At 49.4% G+C, this 13,718-nt stretch overlaps 1 long non-coding RNA gene across 3 annotated transcripts in view; it reads right to left on the reverse strand.

The window, feature by feature from the left end:
* Positions 1–13,275, reverse strand: part of LOC146053848 (uncharacterized) — a 30,853-nt gene extending 17,578 nt beyond the window's left edge. Inside the window, exons 1-3 of one of the 3 annotated variants that reach the window (XR_014467853.1) lie at positions 12,786–13,275; positions 9,901–10,053; positions 8,309–8,484 (exon numbers count right to left, since the gene is read on the reverse strand). This is a non-coding gene — a long non-coding RNA (uncharacterized LOC146053848). The remainder of the gene's footprint in view (positions 1–8,308; positions 8,485–9,900; positions 10,054–12,785) is intronic. The other 2 variants (XR_014467851.1, XR_014467852.1) reach the window with 2 other exon arrangements.
* Positions 13,276–13,718: the final 443 nt, after the last annotated feature.

The following is a 13,718-nucleotide window of genomic DNA, read 5'->3' on the forward strand; positions in this document are numbered from 1 at the left end:
TTTCCTCTAATACAAAGTGCTTTCTTTGAGCCAGAGATATGTACGCCCTATGGAGAAAGCAGAAGGGTACCTCCTGAAGATATGCAGATTCGAGGTGTTGTAGGCCATATCGTAGTTCTTTCATAAATAGGTCATTTCTGTTATGTGAGGAATAAATGGAGTCCAAGGTGTTATAAAATTAGTCCATGTAGTGGTAGCAGCAGTATCTATCAATTGAGAGTAAAGAATCTTGGTATGATACCGTTTGGTAAGTAGCAGCCTCAACTGAGTGTTTATAGGATCAGGCGAACTCTGAAAATATCCCGGTTTGTGGAGAGACAAAACATGACAACGTAACTGCAGGTACATGTAAAATTGTTGAGAAGAGATTGTAAATTGCTCTTGGAGAGCAGAGAATGGATACAGATGTCCCCCAGGATCAAAGACATTGGATAGAACATCAAGACCGTTTTCCTTCCAGTGGTAGAAAGTTAATAGAGAATGGGGGGGGAGGGGGATAACACAGGGTTACCCCAGACATGGACATATGGAGAACTATGATGATTCCGATGTAATTTTATGTTTAAAGAGAGCCATGTGGCATATGTGTCTCTGAACATGATGTTAGGTTTAAAGTCAGTGGGAATGCTACGGAGATCAGAATGTAGAAGGCCAGCAGGAGAGTATGGGTAAAAGAGGGCTTGGTCCCAAATTAGTTTTATTATCACAGGAACACTGGAAGCTGGGTTTGACACAAAAAGCAGCATATCATCTGCAAAGAGAGATACCTTAAGGAATTGGAAAGTGCAGTTCATCTGATATGGTATCAGATTCCTCATACCACCTCTACTAACAGAGTCCATGTCAAGAAGAATCCATGCAGTATTAAGGACAAAAGGTGGCCCAACATTGTATTGAGGGCATGGCTACTCAGTGTATAGTAAATAAACCTGGACTGTATCTTAAAAACTTTTGTATTCGGATTAAGTAAAGCAAGCTAAACACAGTACTGAAGCCGCCAGGATGGCAGCTTACAGCACAACACCACAAAGCATGATGCCTTATGATCAAGGACTGAAAACCGTATACTATTAGTATTTGCTCTAAGCAAAAAAATTGCTTAGAGCATATATAAAGTTAATGGTCCAAGGGACCTTTAACTTTATAAAGATAAGTACTACTTTGTGACTATCCCATCACATATTATGCTTTTAAGCTAACCCACCCCCCTATTGTCCAAGGCCTGTTAGGGTGTCAGAAGCAAGAGTGAGTGGTGTGAGAGACAGGTGTCAGAAAGAGCAAAAGAGGAGCTAGAAAGTGGGAGAGGGGTGGTCAGGGAAAGAGCTTTGTGGAATAAGAGGTAATGAGAGAACGAGAGGTGCAAGAGAAAGCGTTCTGATAGAGAAAGGGGGATGAGGAAGAGAAGGACTGCGAGCAGGAGTAACAATGTCAAAGACAGACTGGATCAAGAGTCAGTGTCAGAGAGAGGAGGGGAGAGTGGGGGTGTCACATAGACAATGAAAGAGTATGTCATAGAGAAAGGGGTTAGACAGAGAGAGGATGTCAGAGAGCTAGAGAGATGATGCCGTGGAGAGGAGGGTGGTAGAGCAAGGGAGAGACTGCCAGAGAGAGAGGAAAGAGGGGAAACTGGAGTAGAGAGGGGAGAAAGACCAGGGGCTGAGAGAGATGAGTGGCGAGATGGAGTAAGAGTGAGGGTTGAAAGAAGGGGCAAGGGGGAAGAGAGGAGGGGAGTGGAGTACAAGGGTAGAGAAAGGATAGACAGCAGCTAAGAGAGTGGGTGACAGACAGTGGGTGGGGGCAGAGCATGGGAGAGAGAAAGGGGGGCCTGGGACAGAGCAAAAGAGGAAGGACAGGGTGGGGGCGAGAGGGTGAGCCAACAGGAGATGAGAGAAGTTAAGGAAACAGTGAGGTGATGGCGCTAAGCTGGCAGGTGTGAGACGATGGGGCGGGAGGGTGAGGTGACTAGGGGTGAGAGGGGGCGAGGTGAAGGGGTGATTCCACAGGGAGCGAGAGGAACTTTGTGGAATAAGAGGTAATGAGAGAACGAAAGGTGCCAGAGAAAGCGTTCTGATAGAGAAAGGGGGACAAGGAAGAGAAGGGTTGCGAGTAGGAGTAAGAATGTCAGGGAGAGAATAGAGGAAGAGCCAATGTCAGAGAGAAAGGGGGAGTGGAGATGTCACAAAGACAACAAAAGAGTACATCGTGGTGAGAGAGGGGGTAGACAGAGAGAGAGAGAGAGAGGGTGTCAAGGAGAGAGCTAGAGAGACGATGCCATGGAGAGGAGGGTGGTAGAGCAAGGGAGAGACTGCCAGAGAGGGAGGAAAGAGGGGAAACTGGAGTAGAGAGGGGAGAAAGACCAGGAGCTGAGAGAGATGAGTGGCGAGATGGAGTAAGAGTGAGGGTTGAAAGAAGGGGCAGGGGAAATAGAGCAGGGCAGGGGGGGTACAAGGGGAGAGAAAGGACAGACAGCAGCTGAGAGAGAGGGTGACAGACAGGTGGTGGGGGCAGAGTATAGGAGAGAGAAAGGGGATTGGGACAGAGCAAAAGAGCAAAGACAGCGAGAGGGTTAGCCAACAGGAGGCAAAAGGGGTTAAGGCAACAGTGAGGCAACGGTGCTAAGCTGGTGTGAGTGAGACGGTGGGGTGAGAGGGTGAGGTGACTAGGGGTGAGGGGGTGGGGTGATGGGGTGATTGCACAGGGGGCAAGAGTAGCTTTGTGGAGAAAGAGGTAATGAGAGAATGAGAGGTGCAAGAGAAAGTGTTCCGATAGAGAAAGGGGGATGAGGAAGAGAAGGGCTGCGAGGAGGAGTAAAAATGTCAGGGAGAGACTGAAGCAAGTGTTAGTGTCAAAGAGAGAAGGGGGGAGTGGTAGTGTTGCAAAGACAATGAAAGAGCGTGTTGCGGAGAGAAAGAGGGTAGACAGAGAGAGAGGGTGTCAAGGAGAGAGCTAGAGAGATGATGCTGGGGAGAGGAGGGCGATAGTACAAGGGAAAGACTGCCAGAGAGGGAGGAAAGAGCGGAAACTGGAGTACAGAGGGGAGAAAGACCAGGGGCTGAGAGAGATGAGTGGCAAGATGGAGTAAGAGTGAGGGTTGAAAGAAGGGGCAGGGGGAACAAAGCAGGGCAGTGGGGTACAAGGGGAGAGAAAGGATAGACAGCAGCTGAGAGAGAGAGTGACAGACAGGGGGCGGGGGCAAAGCATGGGAGAGAGAAAGGGGGTCCTGGGACAGAGCAGAAGAGGAAAGACAGGGAGAGGGTGAGCCAACACGAGGCGAGAGTGGTTGAGGCAACAGTGAGGCGACGGGGCTAAGCTGGCGGGGGTGAGACTATGGGGCGAGAGGGTGAGGTGACTAGAGATGAGAGGGGGTGAGGTGATGGGGTGATTGCACAGGGAGCAAGAGGAGCTTTGTGGAGAAAGAGGTAATGAGAGAACGTGAGGTGCAAGAGAAAGCGTTCCGATAGAGAAAAGGGGATGAGGAAGAGAAGGGTTGCGAGCAAGAGTAAGACTGTCAGGGAGAGACTGGAGCAAGTGTCAGTGTCAAAGAGAGAAGGGGGGAGTGGAAGCGTTGCAAAGACAACGAAAGAGCATGTCGTAGAGAGAAAGAGGGTAGACAGAGAGAGAGGGTGTCAAGGAGAGAGCTAGAGAGATGATGCCGGGGAGAGGAGGGTGGTAGAGCAAGGGAGAGACTGCCAGAGAGGGAGGAAAGAGGGGAAACTGGAGTAGAGAGGAGAGAAAGACCAGGGGCTGAGAGAGATGAGTGGCAAGATGGAGCAAGAGTGAGGGTTGAAAGAAGGGGCAGGGGGAATAGAGCAGGGCAGGTGGGTACAAGGGGAGAGAAAGGATAGACAGCAGCTGAGAGAGAGGGTAACAGAAAGGAGGTGGGGACAGAGCATGGGAGGGAAAAAGGGGCCAGAGGTAGAGCAAAAGAGGAGAGACAGGGTGGGGGCGAGAGGGTGAGCCAACAGGAGGCGAGAGTGGTTGAGGCAACAGTGAGGCGACGGGGCTAAGCTGGCGGGGGTGAGCCGATGGGGCGATAGGGTGAAGTGACTAGGGGTGAGAGGGGATGGGGTGACAGGGTGATTGAACAGGGAGTGAGAGGAGCTTTGTGGAGAAAGGAGGTAATGGGAGAACGAGAGGTGCAAGAGAAAGCGTTCCGATAGAGGAAGGGGGATGAGGAAGAGAAGGGGTTGCGAGCAAGAGTAAGACTGTCAGGGAGAAACTGGAGCAAGTGTAAGTGTCAGAGAGAAAAGGGGGGAGTGGAAGTGTTGCAAAGACAACGAAAGAGCATGTCGCAGAGAGAAAGAGGGTAGACAGAGAGATGGTGTCAAGGAGAGAGCTAGAGAGATGATGCCGGGGAAAGAAGGGTGATAGTACAAGGGAGAGACTGCCAGAGAGGGAGGAAAGGGGAAACTGGAGTAGAGAAGGAAGAAAGACCAGGTGCTGAGAGAGATGAGTGGCGAGATGGAGTAAGAGTGAGGGTTGAAAGAAGGGGCAGGGGGAATAGAGCAGGGCAGGGGGGAACAAGGCGAGAGAAAGGATAGACAGCAGATGAGAGAGAGGGTAACAGAAAGGAGGTGGGGACAGAGCATGGGTGAGAGAAAGGGGCTTGGGACAGAGTGAAAGAGTAAAGACAGGGTGGGGGCGAGAGGGGGTGAGTCAACATCAGTGAGAGGGCTTGAGGTAACAGTGAGGCAACAGGTGTAAGCTGACAGGGGTGAGGTGACTAGGGAGAGACCCTCACTTTCTCGCCCCATCGTCTCACCCCTGTCAGCTTACCCCCGTTGCCTCACTGTTACCTCAAGCCCTCTCACTGATGTTGACTCACCCCCTCTCGCCCCCACCCTGTCTTTACTCTTTCAGTCTGTCCCAAGCCCCTTTCTCTCACCCATGCTCTGTCCCCAACCCTGGTCGGTCAGCCTCTCTCTCATCTGCTGTCTATCCTTTCTCTCCCCTTGTACCCCCCTGCCCTGCTCTATTCCCCCTGCCCCTTCTTTCAACCCTCACTCTTACTCCATCTGGCCACTCATCTCTCTCAGCACCTGGTCTTTCTCCCCCTCTACTCAAGTTTCCCCACTTTCCTCCCTCTCTGGCAGTCTCTCCCTTGTACTATCACCCTCCTTTCCCCGGCATCATCTCTCTAGCTCTCTCCTGGACACCATCTCTCTGTCTACCCTCTTTCTCTCTGCGACATGCTCTTTCGTTGTCTTTGCAACACTTCCACCCCCCCCTTTTCGCTCTGACACTGACACTTGCTCCAGTCTCTCCCTGACAGTCTTACTCTAGCTCGCAACCCCTGCTCTTCCTCATCCCCCTTCCTCTATCGGAACGCTTTCTCTTGCACCTCTCGTTCTCCCATTACCTCCTTTCTCCACAAAGCTCCTCTCACTCCCTGTGCAATCACCCTGTCACCCCATCCCCTCTCACCCCTAGTCACTTCACCCTCTCGCCCCAACGTCTCACCCCCGCCAGCTTAGCACCGTCGCCTCACTGTTGCCTTACCCCCTCACACTTCCTGTTGACTCACCCTCTCCCCGTCTTTCCTCTTTTACTCTGTCCCAGTACCCCATTTCTCTCTCCCATACTCTGCCCCCACCACCTGTCTGTCACCCGCTCTCTCAGCTGCTGTCTATCCTTTCTCTCCCCTTGCATCCCCTGCCCTGCTCTATTCCCCCTGCCCCTTCTTTCAACCCTCACTCTTACTCCATCTGGCCACTCATCTCTCTCAGCCCCTGGTCTTTCTCTCCTCTCTACTCCAGTTTCCCCTCTTTCCTCCCTCTCTGGCAGACTCTCCCTTGCTCTACCACCCTCCTCTCCCCGGCATAATCTCTCTAGCTCTCTCCTTGACACCCTCTCTCTCTGTCTACCCTCTTTCTCTCTGCGACATGCTCTTTCGTTGTCTTTGCAACACTACCACTCCCCCCTTCTCTCTTTGACACTGACACTTGCTCCAGTCTCTCCCTGACAGTCTTACTCTTGCTTGCAACCCTTCTCTTCCTCATCCCCCTTTCTCTATCGGAACGCTTTCTCTTGCACCTCTCATTCTCTCATTACCTCTTTCTCCACAAAGCTGCTCTTGCTCCCTGTGCAATCGCCCCATCACCTCACCCCCTCTTACCTCTAGTAACTTCACCCTCTCGCCCCATAGTCTCACCCCCGCCAGCTTAGCCCTGTCGCCTCACTGTTGCCTCAACCACTCTCGCCTCCTGTAGGCTCACCCTCTCCCTGTCTTTCCTCTTCTGCTCTGTCCCAGGACCCCCCTTTCTCTCTCCCATGCTTTTCCCCGCCCCCTGTCTGTCACCCTCTCTCTCAGCTACTGTCTATCCTTTCTCTCCCCTTGTACCCCACTGCCCTGCTCTATTCCCCCTGCCCCTTCTTTCAACCCTCACTCTTACTCCATCTTGCCACTCATCTCTCTCAGCCCCTGGTCCTTCTCCCCTCTGCATTCTAGTTTCCCCCATTCCTCCCTCTCTGGCAGTCTCTCCCTTGTACTATCACCCTCCTCTCCCTGGCATCATCTCTCTAGCTCTCTCCTTGACACCCTCTCACTCTGTCTACCCCCTTTCTCACCGCAACATGCTCTTTCGTTGTCTGTGCGACGCCTCCACTCCCCCTTCTCTCTCTGACATTGACACTTGCTCCAGTCTCTCCCTGACATTCTTACTCCAGCTCGTAACCCTTCTCTTCCTCATCCCCCTTTCTCTATCAGAACGCTTTCTCTTGCACCTCTCGTTCTCACATTACCTCTTTTTCCACAAAGCCCCTCTCACTCCCTGTGGAATCACCCCATCACCTCACCCCCTCTCACCCCTAGTCAGCTCACCCTCTCACCCAATAGTCTCACCCCTGCCAGCTTAGCCCCGGCACCTCACTGTTGCCTCAACCCCTCTCGTCTCCCGTTGGCTCACCCTCTCGCCCCCACCCTGTCTTTCCTCTTTTGCTCTGTCCCAGGATCCCCTTTCTCTCTGCCATGCTCTGCCCCCACCCCCTGTTAGTCACCCTCTCTCTCAGCACCCATCTATCCTTTCTCTCCCCTTGTACCCCACTGCCCTGCTCTATTCCCCCTGCCCCTTCTTTCAACCCTCACTCTTACTCCATCTCACCACTTATCTCTCTCAGTCCCTGGTCTTTCTCCCCTATCAAATCCAGTTTCCCCCCTTTCAGTCAGTCTCTCCCTTGCTCTATCACCCTCCTATCCCCAGCATCATCACTCTAGCGCTCTCCTTGACACCGTCGCTCTATCTGTCTACCCCCTTTCTCTCTGCAACATGCTCTTTCGCTGTCTTTGCAACACTTCCACTCCCCCCTTCTCTCCGACACTGACATTTGCTCCAGTCTCTCCCTGACAGTCTTACTCCTGCTCGTAACCCTTCTCTTCCTTGTCCTCCTTTCTCTATCAGAACACTTTCTCTTGTACCTCTCGTTCTCTCATTAACTCTTTTTCCACAAAGCCCCCCTCACTCCCTGTGGAATCACCCAGTCACCTTACCCCCTCTCACCCCTAATCACCTCACCCTCTCGCCCCATAGTCTCACCCCCGTCAGCTTAGCCCCGTCGTCTCACTGTTGCCTCAACCCCTTTCGCCTCTTGTTGGCTCACCCTCTCCCTGTCTCCTCTTTTGCTCTGTCCCAGGCCCCCCTTTCTCTCTCCCATGCTCTGCCCCCACCCAGTCTGTCAAACTCTCTCTCAGCTGCTGTCTATCCTTTCTCTCCCCTTGTACCCTACTGCCCTGCTCTATTCCCCACCCCCTTCTGTCGACCCTCACTCTTACTCCATCTCGCCACTCATCTCTCTCAGCCCCTGGTCTTTCTCCCCTGTGTACTCCAGTTTCCCCTCTTTCCTCCCTCTCACAGTCTCTCCCTTGCACTATCACCCTCCTCTTCCCGGCATCATATGTCTAGCTCTCCGACATCCTCTCTGTCTAACCCCTTTCTCTCCACAACACACTCTTTCGTTGTCTTTGCGACACCTCCACTCCCCCTTCTCTCTCTGACATTGACTCCTGCTCCAGTCTATCCCTGACATTCTTACTCCTGCTTGCAATCCTTCTCTTCCTCAACCCCCTTTCTCTTTCAGAATGCTATGTCTCGCTCCTCTCGTTCTCTCATCCCTTCTTTTTCCATGAAGCTTTCCCTGACCACCCCTCGCCTTCTTCTAGCTCCTCTCTTTTGCACTTTCCGACACCCTGTCAACCATGCCACTCACTCTTACTTCTACCACCCTAGCAGACATTGTAGTGACAGTAGGGGGATGGGGAAACTTAAAAGGATAATATGAGAAATTGGGAAAACAAATTAAAATCTATATTTACCTGTGCATCGAAATCCATAAAATTCTTGCCCAGCATCTTCAGAGACTCTGCAGAACTGTATCCTGTGTCCCACCACCAAGCTGTTCATAAAATCCAGAGTGATTGAAGACTTTGGCTTCCTCTTGCAACATTGCAAACTTTTTCCAAAAACCTCAATATTCAATAGAGTAGCTGCCCTAGTGAGAAGGGGAAAACCATTCAAGTAAGTTTTTGTATTAGTTTACAAACCTATCAAATTTAAACGCACAACACTGTACAGGAGGTCAATATACCGCATGATGCCATACAAAAACAGATATAGTTAATGTCGGGATTGCCCATAAGGGTACAGGGTAAACCCACAGTGGACAACTCTGTCCAAGGGCCCTCTTACTCTTCGAATAGGTTTCCAGAGTGGAAACTTGATATTATACATAACCCCAATTTATAAAAACACGCTTATACAATTTAGAAAACAATATATGAAACACAACTAAAGGCAGCCCAACAACTGTTCCCTGAAGGCTGAACAACATAAACTAGAACATACACCACAATAGTGGTATGGTGCCTGAATATTAGGATATATATTACAATATTAGGACTTGAACCAAAATTTAAGGTATTAAAGTCCAAACTCCAGTGAAGCAAAGAGGTATTCGTCCAATACGTGTTGTATTTGAATGATCCTGCAATAGGCTGGCACAGAATATACAGCAGATTGTTCCTCAATTTAGGGGCAGATTTATTAAGCTCGGTGAAGTGATAAAATGTCCGGTTTTTATCACCGACCAATCAGCTCCTAACTGTGAAGTTACAGGCTTAGTTTGAAAAATGACAGATAGGAGCTGATTGGCCGGTGATAAAAACCAGACACTATCACTTCACTGAGCTTATTAAATCTACCCCTCTGTTCTTTAAAAATAAACAGGTAATATACTAGGAAACTGAACTGATGCCTATCCTTTTAAAACATTGACATCAACTGATTTCATCATTCTGATTCACCCAAAAAGTTGGTTACATTGATGCCTATTCTTCCAGACTTATAGCATCAAATGTAACCTTTGAAGTGTAGCTCCGTCTCCTACATGCAATACCTTGATTCTGACTGGCAGAGCTACACTTCAAATGTTTAAATTGATGGCAATTATCTGGAATAGGCATACCTTACATTTTGGATGAAATCATTATATTGAGGCACCAAAGCATAGGCCACTAGCACTAAATTTTGGGATACAGACCCACGCAGAAAGAAACCCCAGGCAAAAGTGAGAAATTACACAGGTTTTAAAACAATCCCGGGTTCGGTTTTTTTGCCAAGATACATGTAGTATCCTAGCATTTAGGATGCCATCGGTCATAATACTTACCCCACCATCCCAAAAGGGAATATCTGGACAGGGTCTCTGACTGCACCCTAACCGCGCACCTGACCCTAACCCTTCCCACTAGTGCCTAATACTAAACCCTATAACACATCGCCAACATCTAACAACGATTGTCATTTTCTCCCATACATTTCCAGATTTTTGTTCCCAGATAAATCTTTGTGTGTACACATCTTAACCCCCCCTTCCCTGGCTGCAATCTCAGCTGCCCTGATTACTTACCGAATGGGATTACGGCTGTCTGTATCCTGGCATCGGTGTCCTGTTCCATTCAGAGCTCCATCGCCAGTCTCGTGAGGGCAGTCGGGATGCTGGCATCTGTATACTGACGTGATTCTTCTAGCATGATCTTTGCTGACATGATTTTAAGGCATCCTGTTGAAAACAATTGAAAATGTACATGTGGATGAGATACAGGCTCAGTATGGCAAGGATAAGTCATATGCACAATATACTAATATTTTAGCTGTACAGAAACACTAACCATACGCTGCACAAAGCATCATTTAATATAAGGGAATGTTAGATGCAATACCAAGACAAGGCTGTAATCTGCTCCATTACCACAGTATTACATAAAACCATTGTTGTATTTGTTATTTTATTAATGTAGTTCACCCTGAGTGCTGAAGGACCAAGGACCAAGCAGCACACTCCAAGCAGCAGAAGTCTGTATCATTAATTATATTTCATAAGCAGTGAATGTGGGGCAAGATATGCAAATGTGTGTGTGTGTGTGTAGGGGGGGGGGGATAACAAATAGAATGAATGCTGAGAATACATATAATGAATGGCTGGTATAAAAAAATTAAGGAGTAGGTGAAAGAAATTGCAGCTGGGAGGGGTAAAGTGGGGACTTTTTGAGCTCACCCTGTCTGAATACCAGCAGCTGGGATTACGATGTCGGTATACAGACCCCCGGGATCCTGGCCGCCAATGAGTCATACCGAACACATTTAAACTGTGGCGTAGAAAGGATAGGCTGTGATGAGGAAGGGTTGGGAGAGAATTCCACCATAGGGCAGTCATCCATATGTATTTCACTGATAGATATCTCTCTCGCTATCTATCTATCGATATAGATTTTTTATTTATTCATTAACAGTTTCTTATATAGAACAGCAAATTCTGTTGTGATTTAAATACATATACTCACAGGGCCTGCACTACTGTTGCTTCCTCATGGAGGTACAGGGAGTATGCACAAATAAAGCAGGCAGACAGGTACTGTATTAAGCCTTCGGGGGGGGGGGGGGGGGGGCAGGGCACCTTAGAATGACACTCCTCCCCCAAAGGACTTAATAGAGGTAACACCTACAGCAGGCCCGGCCAACCTGTGGCTCTCCAGATGTTGCTAAACTACAAATCCCATCATGCCTTGACACAGTTTTGCTATAAGGTAGTGTTAAAACTGTGCCAAGGCATGCTGGGATTTGTAGTTTCACAACATATGGAGAGCCACAGGTTGGCCAGGCCTGAACTACAGGACGGGAAGTGCTTTCTGAACATACTGAAGTCCCTTCTGGGGGCTACACTACACTACATAATACATCATTACACTAGATACAACTACCTGCCACACTACATTCCTCACAACATTAAAACACTGCAGCCTGAGCCCCCCCTTCTAGTTAACTTACCATGATGCCAATGTGGGGCACCTGGTCCACTAGAAGAGTATATGGCAGCATACAATTTGTGACACCCTTATGGTGCATACACACTGTACAATTTTTTTGACCAATTTCATTGAAAGACATTTCCATTGAACCCAGTGTCCTGGACGAAAGATCTAGCTACAGTTTATAGGCTCTTTTTGAAAGATATCCAAACTGAGCTGCATGCACAGTTGACTAACAATCTTGATGAACAACTGGCGGGTATGCACATCATCATTCGTCGCAAACGCACTGAAAGATATTTTGACCAATTTCATTCAGAATTGCCGAAATTAACAAAGTTGGTCAAAAAAGTTGGTCAATAAAATTGTACAGTGTGTATGCACCTTTAAGGTGCATACACAACGTCCAATTTTTTGACCAATTTCGTTGAAAGACATTTCCCTTGAATCCAGTGTCCTGGACGAAAGATATTAACAACAGATGAAAGATCTAGCTACAGTTTATAGGCTCTTTTTGAAATATATACAAATTGAGCTGCATGCACAGTTGACGAACAATCTTGATGATTGCGCATCATCATCCGTCTGTCACCAATATCTTTCGTCAACATCTTTCATCCAGGACACTGGGTTCAATGGAAATGTCTCAACAAAATTGGTAAAAAAAAAAAAAAAAAAATTGTACAGTGTGTATGCACCTTTACTTACTCAAAAAGGAAAGCAGTCCGACTCTCAGAAATAAATTCCGCAGCCTTTAACTTAACAATCAGATTTGCACCAGTGGCAATCAGATCTGTAGTGTGTGACACTCAGCGTCAAACAAGTCTGCAGAGTGTGACACTCACCCAATAACCCAGTAACAATCAGATATACAGACTGTGGCACTCAACAATCAGATCTGCAGCCACCAGCAGTGCACTCTGTGCAGAGACCTGTGACTTACTTCCCCTTATACAGCAATGGTTGCATTTCAGGAAGTTTCTAAGCTCTGCACCAAATACCCATATGCTCAGTTACAGCCTGGGCTCCAAATTGGGACTCAGAACTCGCTGGTGCCTTACCCAAACCATGCCAGGAAATGGGTGAAATAATGATGCCATTCTGCAGGAGTGTGAAATAATGACATTCTGCAGGGTGACAGTAGGTAAAGAAGAATGGTGCAGTAAAGAGAGCGTAGGAAGTCAAGATGGTGCCCAGAGAGGCATAGGGGGGAGGGGTGGTGGTGGACCGAGGTCCAAATGGCGGGAAGGCCCTTTTCACACCTGGCACCCTTGCTAGCCAGTCAGGAGGAGCGGGGGGGCGAGCCTGGCCAGGAAGTGGTTAAATGGCAGGGGAGGCAGCAGTAGAGCTGGACAACAAACAGATATCCTCCATTCAGCAACAGCTCTATCCAGCTAGCAGGGGGAATAAAGGTATCACAGCATCATTTAGCAGCAGCTCTATCCCAGTGAGCAGAGGGGTGAAAGAAACCACAAGCATCCCTTACCTAGCACAGATCACAGAGCAGAGGACCCACAGCTGGGGTTTCGGGAGCAGCAGCAGTCCGGTTCATCCAGCCCCATAGCTACTAGCAAGCAGCCAAAATCGCCTGAAGAGATCCAGCAGCTTCCAGCAGGCAGCCATATGTGTCCAAAAACCTAATCCATGTGCCGCGGTCACGTAGCAGCATCGAGGCTAAGCCCAGAAAAAGCAGGAAGTAACCCAGTAGATTCAGGAAGGAAGGAAACCATAGAGGGAGAAGCCGTCAGCAGCCGCACACAGGAGCTCGGCTTGGAAGTGCTCCACCTGGTGGCCCCAGAGCAGTTAAACACCAAGCAGGAGCAAAGAAAAGCACTTTTCTTTGCTCATGCTGGCCGTTTAGCTGCCCTGGGGCCACCAGGGGGAGCACCTCCAAGCCGAGCTCATGTGTGCTGTAGCCGGCTTCTCCCTCTATGGATTCCTTTGTGCCTGCTGGGCTCCTCCTCCGCTTCCTCCCTGAATCTCCGGTAGATGCGAAATTATAGTGGGCTAAAGGACCTGTGATGACATCACACCCACGTGACCCACTGTGATCAGTGGGAGGAGTCAGTACACTGAGTTCCATTTCCTCCTTCCTTTCCTACTGAAGGCAGGAGCAGTATGTGCTGCGGAGTGCGGACTGTGTGTGTGAGACATCCCAAGTATCAGGTACACATACACCCAGCGGCACTCTTTCACCCGCCCGGTGGGCACCCCCTACGTCACCTGCTCTTACCACCCACCTTACCCGGCGGAACACACCCCCCCCCCCCCTCCATCGACGGGCACCTTCTCGCCCGGCAGCACCCTCCGCTCCCGTTCTTATCCTGCACCACCACCCGCACATCCTGCCCCCACACTTTACCCCCTGCACATCCTGCCCCCACACTGTCCCCCCCTGCACATCCTGCCCCCACACTGT

This window comes from Crinia signifera, unplaced genomic scaffold, assembly GCF_055691185.1.
Source record: "Crinia signifera unplaced genomic scaffold, ASM5569118v1 HAP2_SCAFFOLD_219, whole genome shotgun sequence".
In the NCBI taxonomy this organism is placed as follows: domain Eukaryota; kingdom Metazoa; phylum Chordata; class Amphibia; order Anura; family Myobatrachidae; genus Crinia; species Crinia signifera.